Here is a 16,187-nt window from a genome sequence, read left to right on the forward strand (position 1 = left end):
TCCAGTTGCCTCGATTTAAACTCTTGGAAGTGACTATGACCTGGATGAATGAGAGCATCCACAGATATGGTGGTAACGATAGACGTGCACCCTACAGCCAGCTCAATACACCTGGTCAGATGAAGTTATATCTAACCGTCACTGTCTTTAATAGAGACTTCGGGTGCCGTCTCTGGGAGAGCTTTGAACAGGTTTCACAGTGACTGTCTGCATCACGGTCAAATGCAATCTCTGAGGGACTTCTAATTATAACAAAGGAGTTGGTGCAAATCATGCTCTAATTACTATTTCTGACAGCTCTATTCCACAGCTTCATGTTGTTAAGCACAAGCCATTGATTCAGTAGATTTGTAAACCCAACAATGGTGAAGTCTATGGGCAATGAAAATATTTACAACATTTATGACATAACACATGTCCACCGAGGCCTGCACCGCCTCCACATGTAATCCTCTTTGATATGAATGATGAGAGAGAGAGATGCAATCCCATTAAAAGGGGATTCCTCTTCTAGTGTTTTTACCGAGTGCAGATATTTTTGGCCCTATGTGGAGGATGTGTGAAGTGATGTTGGCAGCTGTGGGCTTTTTACATCTCCAGATGCACAGAACTGCTTTCTTTTATGTTTAACACGGTGTTAAAAATAAACCCTGGACTGACAGTTGATATCTTAACACATTGGTCTTCTTCAACAGATGTCTTGTAGGCTGCCTCAGGCAGGCTCAGGCTGAAATGAGTTGGTGTTGAAAGCCTGTTCAGGTTTAGACGTTTTCTTACTAAAATTATACGTCCCATCTATTTTTAGCAAGATCCTACAGGGATGCTAATGTGTTGCCAACATTTCGATTTTGGGACGAGTACCGTCTTGTTTTCTCTTATGTACAGAACCAAATGATTTGAAAGATGTACATTGATATTTTTGGTTCAGAATTCATTATTTTTTCATCAAAAAAAGTAGGAAAAGCACAGAGGATGTTGTTCTAGATGCAGCACAGTGTGTTACGTTGCTCCATTTATATGTATTAAGCCGTCACATGGGTCTGCTTATCATCACTCCTGTTTTGTGTTTGTAAGATAACACTTCCAGTCACTCCATGCAGATGAAGGTCGGTTCTCAGATCATGTGCTTCCATTCAAGAGCCATAAAGATTTCTTTTCTGGATATGCTTGTGGGAGTTCAGGGAATTTACTCTTGTCTGGACATGAGTGGTATGTGGTCTGTGTGTGAGCTGTTGATCTGAGGAAAGGGTAATGGCGCCCTCTGTTGTTACTGAACAGACACTGCTGCGAAAGATGGCAATGTGAGCGTCTGGGCTTATTGAAGTCATCTGTGTCATGTGTTTTTAGTTCAGACACCTCAAGATCGTTGTTCACTGCACACTCCATATTGTCATGTCACACTTCAGCAACGCCTTTGTCCGCCTGTGGGAACTTGGGTTCTTTTATATAGGAAATAATTACAGGGCATTGTTAGAAATGAGGATAGGATCACCTCAAGAAAAAGGATCTGTCTGCTCCAGATACAAAGAGACTGCATATAAGTCACAGCCATTTTTTAATTTAACTTATCTGAGTCATCATTTTATTATGTTTTCAGTTGACCACAAGACAGCTACAAATTAAAGGAAGTGGTCGAAACCCAAATCCATCTCACTTCTGACACAAATACTCACAGAGAAAGTTGGTTTACCAAGTGAACACAGCATTGTACAGTGAGGCATTGAAAGCAAACACAAACTAATAAAGACTCACTGCAGCAACATAACAGGAAAACATCAGTTACTTAAAAACAAGTCCATAAAAGTCTGACTTCATGCAATTAAACGGGATGTTTTAATGTTTTTTCCTTTTTCACAGAGGTTGCCACTCACCTCACAAGAATGCAAGATGTGTTTACAGAGTTAACACATTACAGTACAGCACTTTGTGGGGATGGCCACCGCTTGTCTAAGTTGATTAACTCTTCAGTTACATTTGAAAGGAAGCTTGTGTAAGAAGCTTTGCAAAAAAGTTGCTTGGGAATTCTCTGATGAGTCATTTTCTGCACAGAGATCGTATTTTAAGGAAAAACTAGAAATGTCTTAATTCCATAATATCTGTAATTATGCTGGCAGCTATGATTGCTCTGCATAATTGTCAAATGGGGATAGAAATACGAGACCACTGTGAGGGCTCAGCACACTCATCTGTCCAAATTCTTGTCCTGTCATGATATTCCTTCTCTGCAGATTGATTTAAATGAGAATATTCAGGAGTGTTTTTGGAAAACATTCGTCTCCTTTATCTTCAGCAATTATTGGACCTACTGTTGAGAAAACTCTTAAGGGATGTCGTTTAGCACAGTGTTTACATTTGCAATTTTAAATCCATCTCATCTGTCAGGAAGTTTTATATTTTCCTCATTGAAGAAAGGTCCAAGTCAAATCCCAACAGAACAGGCAAACCATGAATGACTTTATTCCAGCATGGATCGAGACAATTGTTTTCCCTGACTGATGATGTATTTGTCATTATCTATCAGCTCTTGTTGGCTGCAGGATTATTATAATCAGACCTAATGTCTTTTTAAAGCAGCTTTAATCTCAGGTCTTCGCTATGGTGGTTTAATGTAAAAATAAGTCTTCAGTATTGATTTTAAATGATTGCAGATCTGAACACTAAGAGACTGGATTTTGCCTCATGGCTTAAGATTCAGTCCACAAAATTCACTCATGCATCCTCTGGGTGGAGCCATGCAGTCACTGATCTGGTCATTAGCTCATCCGCACACTTCCTGCTGTAATTTATCATAATCATGTCACCTGAGACACTTTGGCTCATACACATTACTTTATTATCATTTCCTGTTCTAACCTTATGACCAAGAGCACATATAAAGTAAGCTTTGTTTGCATGGATGTCCTAATGTTATGAGCTTTATGGATACAATATGTGCCATGCTAAGCAAATCATAAACAAATATATTTAAAAGGTTAACTGAGGTTTCTTAAGCCAGTAAAGGAAATTCCTTTAGTCATTTGATAAATATTTTACCTCACATGCTTTTTATTGTGGTTTCTTTTAAGAGGCATTAACAAGCATTGTCATAAGAGGATATATGGAAAACCTCTGGGCGGTTAAAGGGCAAAATGAAAGTGGTGAATTTTTTTTTGTGGTGTTTGAGGCAGTGTGCAATAGCAGGCAGAAGCCACACCAAAGGAGCGCACCACTCAAGCGGTTTTGTCTGAAGAAAGATCGCTGTCTTTTGTTCTGGCTTATTTATTGTGTGCTATAGATTTCACTCATTTAAAGTTAAAATGAAAGCGGACAAAAACATACGAAATGTTTCAAGGCCCTCTGCGTACTAACAAGTACAGATGTTTGCGTTTGCCCTAAATCTATTAAAACCATTACCCTGTGAGTATTGCATTGTCCACTTACTTTTCCTGCTGTTGACATGTGTCTTAAAATCAGTTTTCCATCAAGCCAGCACCAGTTTAATATTGTTTATGATTAGAAACACCTTGAATTTTCCCCGTAATGTACTTACTTTCAAGTTAGATTTTCCCAGACCCCCGCTGTCATTGACATTCATCTGCAGTTAGTAGGCTGCTGGATGCTCTCTCTTTGGGGGAAGCAGGCCTCAGGAAGGGCTTATAGGCTACCTCTGAATCAGGTTGCACTGTGCGCTGTCATAGGTAGGCCTGTGATGGATCATGGCACATTTGGCCTCTGACTGTTCTTTCCTGTCTCTGACTAAGTAAATGTTTCCCTCTGTGCTCAGTCGTTTATGAAAGCTCCTTTGCGCAATACTGCCATACGCACAACATCTGTCCATCAGCCTTGGCTCTTAATCTTTCTCCCTGTGTGTGTGTGTGTGTGTGTGTGCTTCTCTACTTTTTGTCTGGTGTCCATGTCTTCTTCCGGTAAAGTATGATTTTGTTAGTAATGCAGAGTCCTTGGCTCATGCTGTTTCTGGATCATAGCAGGCTGTTGCACAGCTTCACATGGTGTTAATCTGCTGTGCTTCTTAAGTAATTGTTTTGTTTCTCATTTACTGGGGGCAATTCCACAATGATTGTTTACATAATTATGTTACAGTGGGTAGATTTTTCACAGTGTTTTATGTGCTGGTCTCTCAGGAAAAAAACTGTGTATATGGCATAAATTTCCTGTGAGGCACTGAAAGTATGTGGCCATCCAGTAGGTGTCAGGATAATGCAGAGAAAATATGCACTGAAGATACACTTGGTGAAGAAGTGATACAGTTAACCACGAGTGATTATAATCATTTACCAATCTCACAGTTTACACTTGCCAATTTTTATTGGAGAAAAAAAAAAGACTTACATTAGTATTATCCCAGGAGAGGAGGAGGAGGAGGATGGGCTTGTATGATGTGATATGTTTTTTGTCCCCTTTGAAGTAGAAAAGACATGTGGAGTCCATTGGCTTTAGTGAAATGCTCCCTGTGTGGGATTTAGTCATGTTACAGTTTGCATAGTGGTATCTTACACATGCATGCGCACACATACACACAGACACAGACTACTTTCCCCCCGGTTCTTCTCTGTCTTCTTCATGTTTCACACACAGGCACGCTGCAGTTATTCAGTATTAACCACACATGTTCTGTGGTGTTGACTCCAACAAATCTGATCTGAAATGAAACTTTGAGGCTGAAGTGCTGACTTTCAGCTCTGATTCGAGACACGTCTGTGCATGAGACGCAGTTTTTATACATAACCCACCAATGTTAGAGAGTGTGAAATAAATGAATCAATTAAGAGAAGCATAAACCCATTGGGTTTAACATTTGTATTTCAGATTTTATAGTCTTTTCTCTGTTAGGGATCTGTTCTGCAGCCCACTCCACTTTGTTGTTGTTGTGGTTATTGAAAGAGCCTTTTATGTTCGGTTACTGCAGCAGTTAAAACAATCCATTCAATTGATGTCAGGCAACTGAGTTTGCCAATCCAAAAATAAATACTGAAAAAATAAAGTTTTTGACGTTGGACACCGCTCTCATTACGCTTCACACTAACCTCATAGTTGCTGTTTAATTTTAGGTACAATAACTTTTTTTTAGCTCCTATGTATATAATGTACATTTTTCAATTTTTCATTTTTCACCATACCGGATCATAACGTGCAATAACATTCAATACTTAGGACTAATAAAGGATTATCTTATCTTATCTTATCTTACTAATGTGAGCAAAAATATTGGCAAATACCATCAGGATACTTTTCCTGCACTACACACGAAGAGGTCAGTTTGGATGTACTTCGGAGCCTGTGCTAGTTCCATATGGATATGCACTGTATGACATCTAAGCACATTTTTAGCTTTTATTTTGGAATTGTCTGTGTGAGCATGCCACTGTAAACTGTGGTGAATGAAACCAGTAATGCAGGCATCATTGCTCCATTTGGCTTTCAGGTATCTCCCATGATTCAGGAATCATCAGACTGCTGCCACAGCGTTATGGAGATGCTGTGAGATGTTCTTTACTGTATCAAAAGAAAATGTATCACCTGTATCACATGATGACGGAGCAGAGCCTGGCTCTCACAGATTCACTTGGTGGGTTTTTGGACCAGAGGAGGCCAGTCTGGTTTTGATTTACTGTTGCATAAGTGCGCTAAGATGGTTGTTTTTAAGAAATTTTCTTTCTTAGGAAAAAAAAAACTCTGAGGAAAACACAATAATAACCAAGAGATTGATTCCAAAAGCAAATGTGGTGCGTAAACAGTTTTCAGGTTTTGAGGGCGGCCATTTCATTTGACAACCCCCAACAACCATATCTCTCCTCAATTAGTGTGAGGTGAACGGGTTTAGTTGGAGGGGTAAGGGGGTGCTGGGTAAAACTGATGCCCCACACAATGAAGTGGAGCCACCCAAATTGCCGATTAAACAATGTACCTGAACCAAACAGCAAGCAGCGATCGAGCCATTTGTGATGGACGCAAACTACCGTAGTGACGATGGGGTTGAAGAGATGTAGGTGAAAGTGGTTTTGACGTTTTTGAGCCTGGTCCTACAAAGAATCCGCCAGTCACAACTGAGGGGCCCAAAGCGTGTGATTATTAATTACTGATGGCTTCCCAGCCTTTGGAAATAAAGGGGGCCGCAGACATCTGATGTGTAGAAGAGGGCTGTCATTACCGTCACAGAAACAATGCTTGAATTTGGCTGTCATGCATTTTTGCCTAATTGACTGTTTTGATGCATTTTTTTCCTCCATTTTGTTTTTAGGGGGCACAGATGCCCCCCACTCTCTAGTCTTGATGAGGAGAACTTGGTGGGCTTTCAGCTTCACCCAGCAAGAACCTTCCGGAGGTTCTTTGATGGCAAAAAAACGCCACTGGAGACCTCAGGGGCCTCATTGGCCTCCATTTATGTATCGGCACGTAACACTCCATTTTTGATTCCTGACAAGAAATGAGTGAGGAGGAAAAGTAGTGTATGAATGGCATACAGTGTGTGTAATGTATGTGCTATATGTGTGTGTGTGTGTGTGTGTGTCTGTGGGGTGGTAGTTTTTTTGTGTGTGTGTGAGTCTTGCAATGAAAGGGGGAGGCCAGGGACCCACAAACCACATGAGGGGTCTCCTAATTTGCATAATTAACTGTTGACACTAACTGTGCTTAATGAAGGCCTATTGAAGTCATTGACCCTTTTACACAGCCAGCCCCTGGGAATGAGACAGAGGCTCCTCTGGCAAAGGTTAAAACAATGTGTCTGGTTAACTTCCGACAAACGCGCCGAAACGCCCCAAAGTCTCAAAGATTCATGCTCAATCTAAAAGGTTATGGCACAGAACGACCTGCGATTTCCCAGCACTGAAATAGCACCAGATGTTTGGCTTTGGTGGCTCATCCTTCATTTTTTTCCCCCCTTATGTTCTACAGAATTTTGCCCGCTTACTCAATTATAGAGAATTCGATAGCAGCTTGTGCAACAGAATTAGATAGCATCATTTTGGATCATTTCTTTATTCCAAATAATCTCGAACAAATTGTTCTCAATTGCATAGATGTAGAGTCATAACAAACAAATCACAATAATAGGAAACAGTTGAGGTAAATGTTTTTCACCCCTTATTGAGCTGCCCTAATTGTGTTTCCTTGCATTCTGTTTTCTTTCTTAGTTTAAGGGCAAAAAATGTTGATGGCAGCATACGAAAACAATGTTCCAGACAAGGTCGTCAAAAGGTCATTTATAGAGCACATATGATATAAATCCTGGCCTATACATACATATGTAAACACTTCAATTTTTGTGCCATTTTTTTTTTATCTCATAGAGTTTGTTTTTATGGGCAGCGTGCTGTTTTTGGGTTTTTATTATTATTTAGTCCATTATTAGTAAAGGGGAGCACCAGTCATTTATTAGCCATTAAAATGCCAGAAATCAGTGTGTAAACTGGAGGTGTGTGGTTATAAAAAGGTTGTCTCTTAAGGAACACACACTCACACTGAGAAAGACCACTTAGCACATGGCTGTGATACTTTTATACAACCTTGTAAATGGACTCACTCACAACGCTTACAGTACTTTGTGTTTAAAATACTTTATAAATGTGCACTTTTTTGTGATGAGCTGGAATTCTTTAAACTTAACCAACTGATGTATCTCTCCATTTGACCAAGTGGAGTTAAAATCATGTTTTTTATCTGTTTGCACCTTGGGCTGTGTTTTGGTTTGTGTTTTGTTTTAGTGTGACGTAAAAAATTACTAAAACAAAAATGTAATTCTGAGATGTGCTTGCAGTGAGGCATATGTTTCTGCTGTCACAATCATGATGCAAACACCCATGTATGGATGAGCTTTGCACACAGGATTCATATAATAGCGTACATCCCAGTTCGGCAGCTAACATTAGCAGACCCCCATCCAGTGATGAAGAAAGAGAACAGAAGCTTTGGTATTTTGTTTCTGGAATGACATGGTACCCACCCACAGCTGCTTTCCTTAATGTTTACAATATGTAAATTTTATTGCCACTGACATGGTGGCTGTCGGGATGAATGTAATTTAATATACTCTATTAAGGCTCCACAGGCTCCACTTGCAGATGCAAAAGTTTATTTAGCATGTTTAGCAATTGTCAGGATTTCTGATGAAAGAATAATTCAGCTGGACACAGACGGTCCATCTGGATAAAGATACTGAAAAGATTGGGCTGTGAGGGTGTATTGTTGCAGTTGCACACACATCGCAGATATTTTAAAGTACAATAGAACGGAGGACTGCCTACAAAAGATATTGTTGTAGCAGAGCACAAACATTCAACCTCTTGTCGAGCTTACCCTTTCCTGCACGCCACTTATAAGGTTAACACCAGGAGGAGTAGAGGCCTGCCTGACAACTACAGAAACGACAGACCTTAGGCTGAGGGCTTGTTTACACCATATGATTGAAGAAATAGTTTTTTGAGGTTTTGTTTATATCCCGTGAGTATTTATTTGCACTGAAAATGGTTTTCCAGGTTCCCCCCCTCCTTCCATTAGCCTAATTCTTGGCTTCTGCACAATGTATAAAAACAGATTTATTGTTCGGTTGGTCCCCATCAGTCTCAGAGGGGCCTAGAAATAGTTAATGGGGTGGGGTCTTTCACATTTAATGACAATGTTCTTAAGCATGAAACTTTCCCACACTTGTTTCAAGGAGAACGGGGGCCCTTAGATTTGTTTTTATCGGAAAATTGAGTTAGTCGTCGATAGATAGATAGATGCTGTATGAAAATGAGCTATAAATGGGACAAGTACCCTCCCCATCCACCCATCCTTTTTATGTCTGTGAGATGGGGTGCCCCCCACCCCCCTTGGTTCTTGCACACTGGTTTCAGGGCCTTCAAAAGGGGGCCCCTAAAGCTTTGATCCTCTATATGGGTGCGGAAAAACATCTTTTTGCCCTACACTGTGCCCAGGAAACCAAAGTTTTTGCCGCCGCCGTATGCTAATGCGGCCAAGCTAATCACCCTTCCCAATTACAAGATTTATATACCATAATGGCACCCAGTGTTACCCCTTCACCCCCCCCCCCCAGTTCCGTGGCCCCCTTATCTGCGCTCTGATGTCACATGAAGGAAAGGTGTCATCTGTCTGTGAATGCTGCTGCCTTGCCACCACCTCAGCCTCTTGCTTTCTTTTATATAAAAAGAGGGTAACATAAAAACAGTCCTGTGGGTGGGCCTCTTAATGCTGCCCTACTCATTCTCTACCTAATGTACTTTTCTAGTAAATGTTGCGAAACACCCAGTTGCTCCAAGGTAGGCTCCAGACAGATAAATGTGTCTAGTGGACCTGCTGTTTGCATTATATTTTTCCTGTGAATATCTTAGTCATCACACCCATTTCATCTTCCACCCATTATATTCATGATCACCCTCAGTGTGACTGTTTTTATACTTTCACAACAGCCTTTTTATCTTTTCTCCTGAGGCTGTTAACGTTTCTTTCACTAATGTTACGGTTATGAACTTTGTTGATGACGTTTGTGCAGTTTGGAAAACTTGTATGTAATAACCCACAGTGAAAGGCTGTTCACCTCATGCTGCACCATGCCCCACTTTTGGCCCCTCTGAAGGGGACAAACGTAGAACCCGTGTAGTGCTGGCTGAACACTCCACAGCTCTTGGACCGGTCCCAGATTCTCCTCAGGTGAACTCTTGTCCTGCTTGTTGAGTGGGAGAACATGTTCTTTGTAAGAAAAGGGCAGTAACTCGAATAGATAGAAAATCTATTTTTGGTCAGTTAAACATGTCTCAAACGTTTTCTTTTTAGACATGTAACATGAATTTTTCACCATCTGTACATACTAAAGTCTGTGTGACGGCATTTTGCGATCTTAACAGTGCACAGTCAAGTGTTGCACTTTTTGTTTGGGGATATAATTTATTCTCCTGCAAGATACAGTCTTTTTATGAGAAGCTAACCTCTGAAGCAATAATCACCAGACACACGACCTTATATAGTATGCTGCTGCACACTTGGATGAAGGACTGGTACCTGATCAAGTGATGCATTAATATACTGCCTTTGCATAATAAAAATAATATTAGAGTTGTATTTTATTGTATAAAATAAAGATCCGGACCTTTGCAATGGCTTGTGAAGTTGTGCACATTGTATACTTGAGTGTGTGCATGTGTGTATGTGAACTAAAGCAGCGGGCACTTACTGCCACATCCAGATGGTGTTAGAAACAAACAGGGCCACGCTGTAGGACCCCTCAATAGGACCGTCTAGACTGGTCCCTGACCAGACAGATACAGCCTCCCATCAACTTAGCGTTTGTCAGATTTATGGTAATGGTCCGCAACAGTCTTCCTGTCAGTGACATCAAGATTTACAGCACTGACGCCCACCCCTCCACCCCCCGCCACACACATACACATATATGCCATCCTCATCCTAAACACCCCCTTTATTCCACACACTCGTACAAATGCGCCCTCCCCTGCCGCAGCCTCTTTCTCTGCATCCTTCTTTTCTTAGATCCTGATCATTGCCAATGAACAACTCCTGCCTGTCCACTAGGCCTTCTCTGTGCAACTGGAGGTTGTGGAAGTTCTTGTGTAAGTCCTCCAGGGTACAATGCTAAAAGCATCACAAACCCAGTGGGGGGAAAAACACCCTCTTGGGGTGGCAAAACCACCTAAGCCCCTCTGTCTAATTAACAATAAATTGTGTCAGAGTTTCCTGTTAATCCTCTGTGATGAAGCTTGAGTGTTTTTGGGGTGAAGTGTTGTGGAGCAGTAAGAGGTTGAGGTGCGGGGGGTGGGGGGTGTAGTGTAGTGTGTGGTAAGTTGGTGTTGTTTGAGGGTGACGCAGATACACTCAGAGTGTAGAGGATAAGAAAGGACACATTATTGGTTGTGGAGAGCAAGCGGAGGACAGACGGAGAGCCCGTGTTTGTGGGTTAGCATCGCCCCCTCTTTCATGTCGACGTTTTTGGGTGGTAACTCGATCCCTGGACCCTAGCACTAGTGAGCCCAATGGGAAAGGCTTCCTGACAGATATCCCGACCATTCTCAGCCCAAGTGTTTTTCCAAGGCTGCTCCTCCGCCTTTGATCTGGTCTCCTCCTCAACCACGCAGGGTCACAAGCTACCATGTCAGGCCAGATAGGAGAATGCTAACACTGGAGCTGAAAAGGGGAAGTGAAGTGGGAAAACCGGGTGGTTGCTCCTGTCACAGAGTCATGAACCATAGTCTGGGCCTATATTGATTGTCTCTTAGACAGTCAACATAACTTTATGTTCCAAACTGTCAGTCATATCACTCCAGATAGCCAAATGAATGTGGTTATTACACCTCTGTTTATAAAAAGCAAGCAGTACATGTGAGTTCTTCTATTTATTTCTGTGTTGACTGTGGTCAAATTGATTTATTTGGAAATGTTCTGGCGTTTTATGAAAGCTGCATGTCCTACTTCCTTCTGGTCGGTCTGTCTGTCAAGACATAAAGGAAATGTAATATGTTCCAGACCTAGTTGGCTTAGTGCATTTGTTTATTCAGTTACATTTACTGAGGGAGAAACAGCAGAGCACTGTTACTCCCTTTTCAATGGGATACGATGTGGTATGTTCCAGAAAAAGCTGGGGGGCGCTCTAACTTCACTCTAGGGCTTTCTGTGTGTGTGCATGTGTGTGTGTTCCAGCTTGTCTCCTTGTCCAGACACCTTAGCATCAGGGCAATGGTGTTCGAGCTCTGAAACGAGGGCCAGACAGACAGAAGTGGGATGAATGAATTGGGTAGCAGGGGTGATAGGAGGGAGGAAGAGAGAGAGAGAGGGAGGGAGTGAGTACGAGTGTGTGGTTGTTACGTTAGAATAAGGGGATGATGTGCCTGCAAAACAGTGACAAGCAAATCAGCTTTAAAACAGGGCCTCTCCATACACAGACACAAGCAGGCATTATAGGTTGTGGGTTGTTTTGTCAAACCTAAGTAAGACACGGTCTACTTCACTAGATGGGATGATGAGCTGGTGTAGACAGGGTCATCTTATTATTGTTGTATGTCTGTCATTTCAGTCCAGGAGGTCTCTGTGATATTGTGTTTTAAGCTGCTGAAGTCAACAGTAGACATAGTCAACATTCACTGCATCAAAAACATTCCACACAACTGGATGAGCATCGTCAAGGCATGGAATGGGAGTGATGCGTATACCCCAAATGTTCCAGTGTACTCTTTCAGCGTCTGTGTTTCTGTCTGTGCACGTGTGTGTGTGCGTGTGTGCACGTGTGTGTGTGTAGGTGTCTGTGTTTGTTCAGGCATCTATTTCTGATGCAGGGTAATGAAAGGCACCTGTTTAGTGTCCTGAACTGGCCATCATTTTTGAAGTGCAGTAAATCTTGTATTTCATCACCCACAGCTACAGTTAAAGGCATATCAAAGATCTTTCTGTCAAATCCACATTTTGTTTGTTTTATCTTGCAGTTAAGGGTTTAAAGAAAACAGTCAATCATGCCTGTAGCAACAAGTATTGTGCCTCTGGTATCTTGCCTGCACCTTCCCCGAGGAGAGGCGGTGGTAGTCAGGAAAACACTGAAATGATTTGAGAAACCACAAAAATACAGAGTTATGAAGTAGAATTAAGGGTGGTGGGTGGTTTGAGGTGTGTTGGGGATCCAGATCTGGTTTGCGTGGTAACAGCTAAGCATGGGAAGAGTCCAGTACGTAGCGTTGTGTGTCTAGCATGTCTCTCTCGCCCCTTAACGAGAATGGCATGCAGTGCGCCCCACACACACCCCCTTCACTCACTGTACTGAACCACACTAGATTCAGTACCACCCCCCATCCAGCTTCAAAGCGGCAAATAACAACAACAACTGAAGGGGGGGAGAAGATGAATGAGGATGAATGAATGTGGCCATCCACCGCCCCACTCCCCCTTTCCCTGCACACACTCTGCACCTCCCCTGCTCCCCTCTATGTTTCCTTCATCCCTGACAGACTGCCTTCCTGTATGTCCTTCTCCACTGCAAGCCTGTGTTATGACTGTGGCTGGTGTGTATTACACACATAGCTGTTAGCGCCGGTGCTCCGCTGGGACGCCCATATAAAGGACTGTCATTTCCAAAGGTCAGGAGTGAGCCCTGCACGCAAGTGTTGTCCCGACACTTGGTCTGGAAAAATAAAAACAGCCTACTTGCCCATCCGTGTCCTGTGTCTGCCTGTCTACAGTGACTGTGACCAGCACAAGTCTTGGATGTCCTTTCTCTGTTCTCTTCCTCCTCCTCTCCTCTTTCCTCTTGTAGATCCACTGTTGCCAGGAAGTCAGATACCCGGCTTACATAAATTTGCAGCCAAGGACTAAGCCATGGTTGCTTAGGTGTTGCTAGTTGCTGGAAATGCCTTGAGGTAAATGTGATACAGCAGTTTTTAGCAGGCATTATTACACTCATCAGCACTGTAGCTGGGCTGTGCACAAGCAGCTCTTGCTTATCTACTGCTGTGTGACGGGCAGCCGATAAGCAGGATGTGTTTGACAAGGAGATTATTATTGGGTGCACATCATTGGCGCATCTTGGGTTTAAATAATGTTCTTTTATGCGATAGGCTCGCTGTGTGGAGTAGACGCTTCTATATCTAGATTTTGGCAACAGATTTTCTTTATCCATATGTGTAAATGGGGGGCTAGTTGTAAGGCCAGGCCGAGTAGCTCAGTCATCATAATTATTTTATTTCATTGTTTTGCTGGAATTCTTGGTCTCCCAGAGTGGATTTGTTTTTTCAACAAGATTATGTGATACGTTATTCACACTCACTTTGTTACCCACTTTTCCTGATTTTGAAATATACCTACGATTTGTAATGAGTTGCTTAAGTGTCTGTGGAGTTGAATGTTAGCACCCTCTTTATCTACACTGAGTCAGCAGTTGCATTTAACACCTGGATAAACATAATATGAACGAATCCTAATATTTCAGAAAAGCCCTCTTAGCAAGACATTACATGAAATATGTTGCTGTCTGGTTCACATGTTCTGTTTACTGTTGGCCTTTAAGTCTGTTCCTAAGCAAAATGACACAAAGCACATACAAGCAGGATATCATTATGTATGATGAAGCAATATCAGTTCCTTCATATATCCTCAGTTTAGTTATTTCACAACAACAACCAGTCCATAGAAACTGGAAGCTTGTAGGGGTGCCTCAGTTTGGAACATGCTGTCATGCTACTGCCTATTTTCCCATCCTGTGGTGTCTCGACAGTAGCCAGAGAGTACGAGAGTGAAACATGAACTAGTCTGCTGCGGTGGTAGCGGCTTCCCTCTAACCCACATTTATTACCTCTAAAAATACAAAGCGGTTTTCTAAAAGGAGCCTGGCTCCTGTTCCCTTCAACTACGTCAGGTGAATCTGCAGCGTGATGGATTATGACTCACTGACGGAAAGGTTTTCCTCAAAATCTTTCAACTCCAGCTGAACTCTTCAGTTTGTAATTGCTGAACCCTGTGTGCCTTGGTCTTTTTCCATTTATGTTCTATCCAAATATCCATGGATAATATGTCTTGTATTCACTCAATTTAAATGAACAGACTTGAGGTCAAGAGGCTTCATGATGACATCAGATAGGCAGCAATAGTATTCTTTTCATATCCTTGCTGTTCTTTTTAACTCTTAATATGGGCTCCCCCATTGTTTAGACGAGGCTAAATGCTAATATGTTCAGTGCCTACTTGAGTTCTGGTCCGCTGCCAGGAGGCCGAATTATGTCACCCGTTAAAAGTCTTGACATCTTTTTCTAATTGCAGGCTGCAGCACTGCTGTTTTCTTCTTCTTCTTTTTTTTTCTGTCATGCATCTTTTTCATCTATATAAAAATGCAGCGTGGCTATGTCTAGTGATATTTATATTTGGCAGTGTTTCTCATTTACATAAAGCCTAGCTAATCAGCTTTCATGACAACAGTGAGGTAATGTCTCGGCAGGTCTTTCAGGGAAGGACAATTAAAACATATCCAATCCTATAAGAGGCAGCTAATCAATAAAGTCTAGGAATGACAGACATTTTATGTTGAGTGTTTTGGCAGGACGGCTGCCTCTTTTTGTAATGCACAGGTGGGCCTATAGGAGTCAAATGGTAGCTTTAATAAACAAGTAATTAAAGCTGACAAGCCTCCACGGACACTTGTCTGTCTCAGTCTATGTTGATAGTACATGTTTGTACGTGAATATTTTTATAACCCATTGCTTGTTGTTGAATATATAATCTCCATTGCAGCTGTTTGTCTGGATCCCTTGGAGATTTATGTACATAGTCATCTTCAGAGGATGAGCCTCATTTGAGCTCCCAGTCTCAGTGACACAGCACACTGATTCTCAAATTGTTGAGTGTGTGGTTGACAGGGGAGGGGCATGTTTCAAGGTAAGCAAAAGCCTTTCGACATATTTATTTTACTCCTGTGAGCCTTTTGACCAAACTCTCCTCGTCAATCTTGTGCTGTCAAAGAGGGCCAGAGGTGGAAGCTGCCAACTCTCTCTCTCACAGGGGCCACTGTGTATGAAGGGACCCCAGGGTCAGGCCCTGGATGCTCCTTTGGTAACTGTTGTGAAATCTTAACTCCCTGGTGGGAGTCCTCCTTTCTTTCTGCTCCCACATAGTCGTCCTTCTTTGTTGCCTCTTCTTTGACATGTACACTTGGTCTAGAAATGATTTAATATTTCAGCCCCATGGTTCTTCTGAAAGATCAGCTCAAAGGTCTGACAGCTGAAAGGCAGATTATGTTCGTCCACAGAAACCTTTACATGTAGCCTCAGGGAAGGTAGGTGGCAGTTAGTGTTGGCAAGAGGAGAAGGGAGCAAGACAGAAAAGTGACCTCATCAAACCACGTTTGTACATGTGTTCCCCCATCTGACACGCGTGTGTTTCTGATCTTACCGTTTTTCTGGAAGAGGAGAATGTTTCCTGTTTGAGCAGACTGGCGGGTTCACTGAGGAGTCGGGGGGGTCGGGTTGCTCAGCCGCCGTCTGGTTCTGCTGAGGCAGATTCCCCACATCTCCATCAAACGGCAGCTCTGTTTTGGCACAACTCTGAAAACTGACCCTGGTGGTCACTGATGTGGTCCGCGGTAGAACTGAGGCTGAAAGGCTCTCTGCTGATCTCTTGTTCCCCTCCAATTTGAAAGAAGCAGCGGTTGCATCTTGTAACAATTGCTGCCAGTTTGAGGAAAATTGTTTCATTTTGCAGCATTT

The 16,187-nt window shown here is 42.3% G+C and overlaps 1 protein-coding gene across 3 annotated transcripts in view; it reads left to right on the forward strand.

Annotated features, from left to right (window-relative positions):
- The window catches only part of LOC114441038 (ADP-ribosylation factor-like protein 15), a 79,862-nt gene that overhangs the window by 13,064 nt on the left and 50,611 nt on the right, over positions 1 to 16,187 (forward strand). The gene's annotated exons all lie outside the window — the stretch shown is intronic.

Source organism: Parambassis ranga, chromosome 9 (assembly GCF_900634625.1).
Source record: "Parambassis ranga chromosome 9, fParRan2.1, whole genome shotgun sequence".
Taxonomy (NCBI): domain Eukaryota; kingdom Metazoa; phylum Chordata; class Actinopteri; family Ambassidae; genus Parambassis; species Parambassis ranga.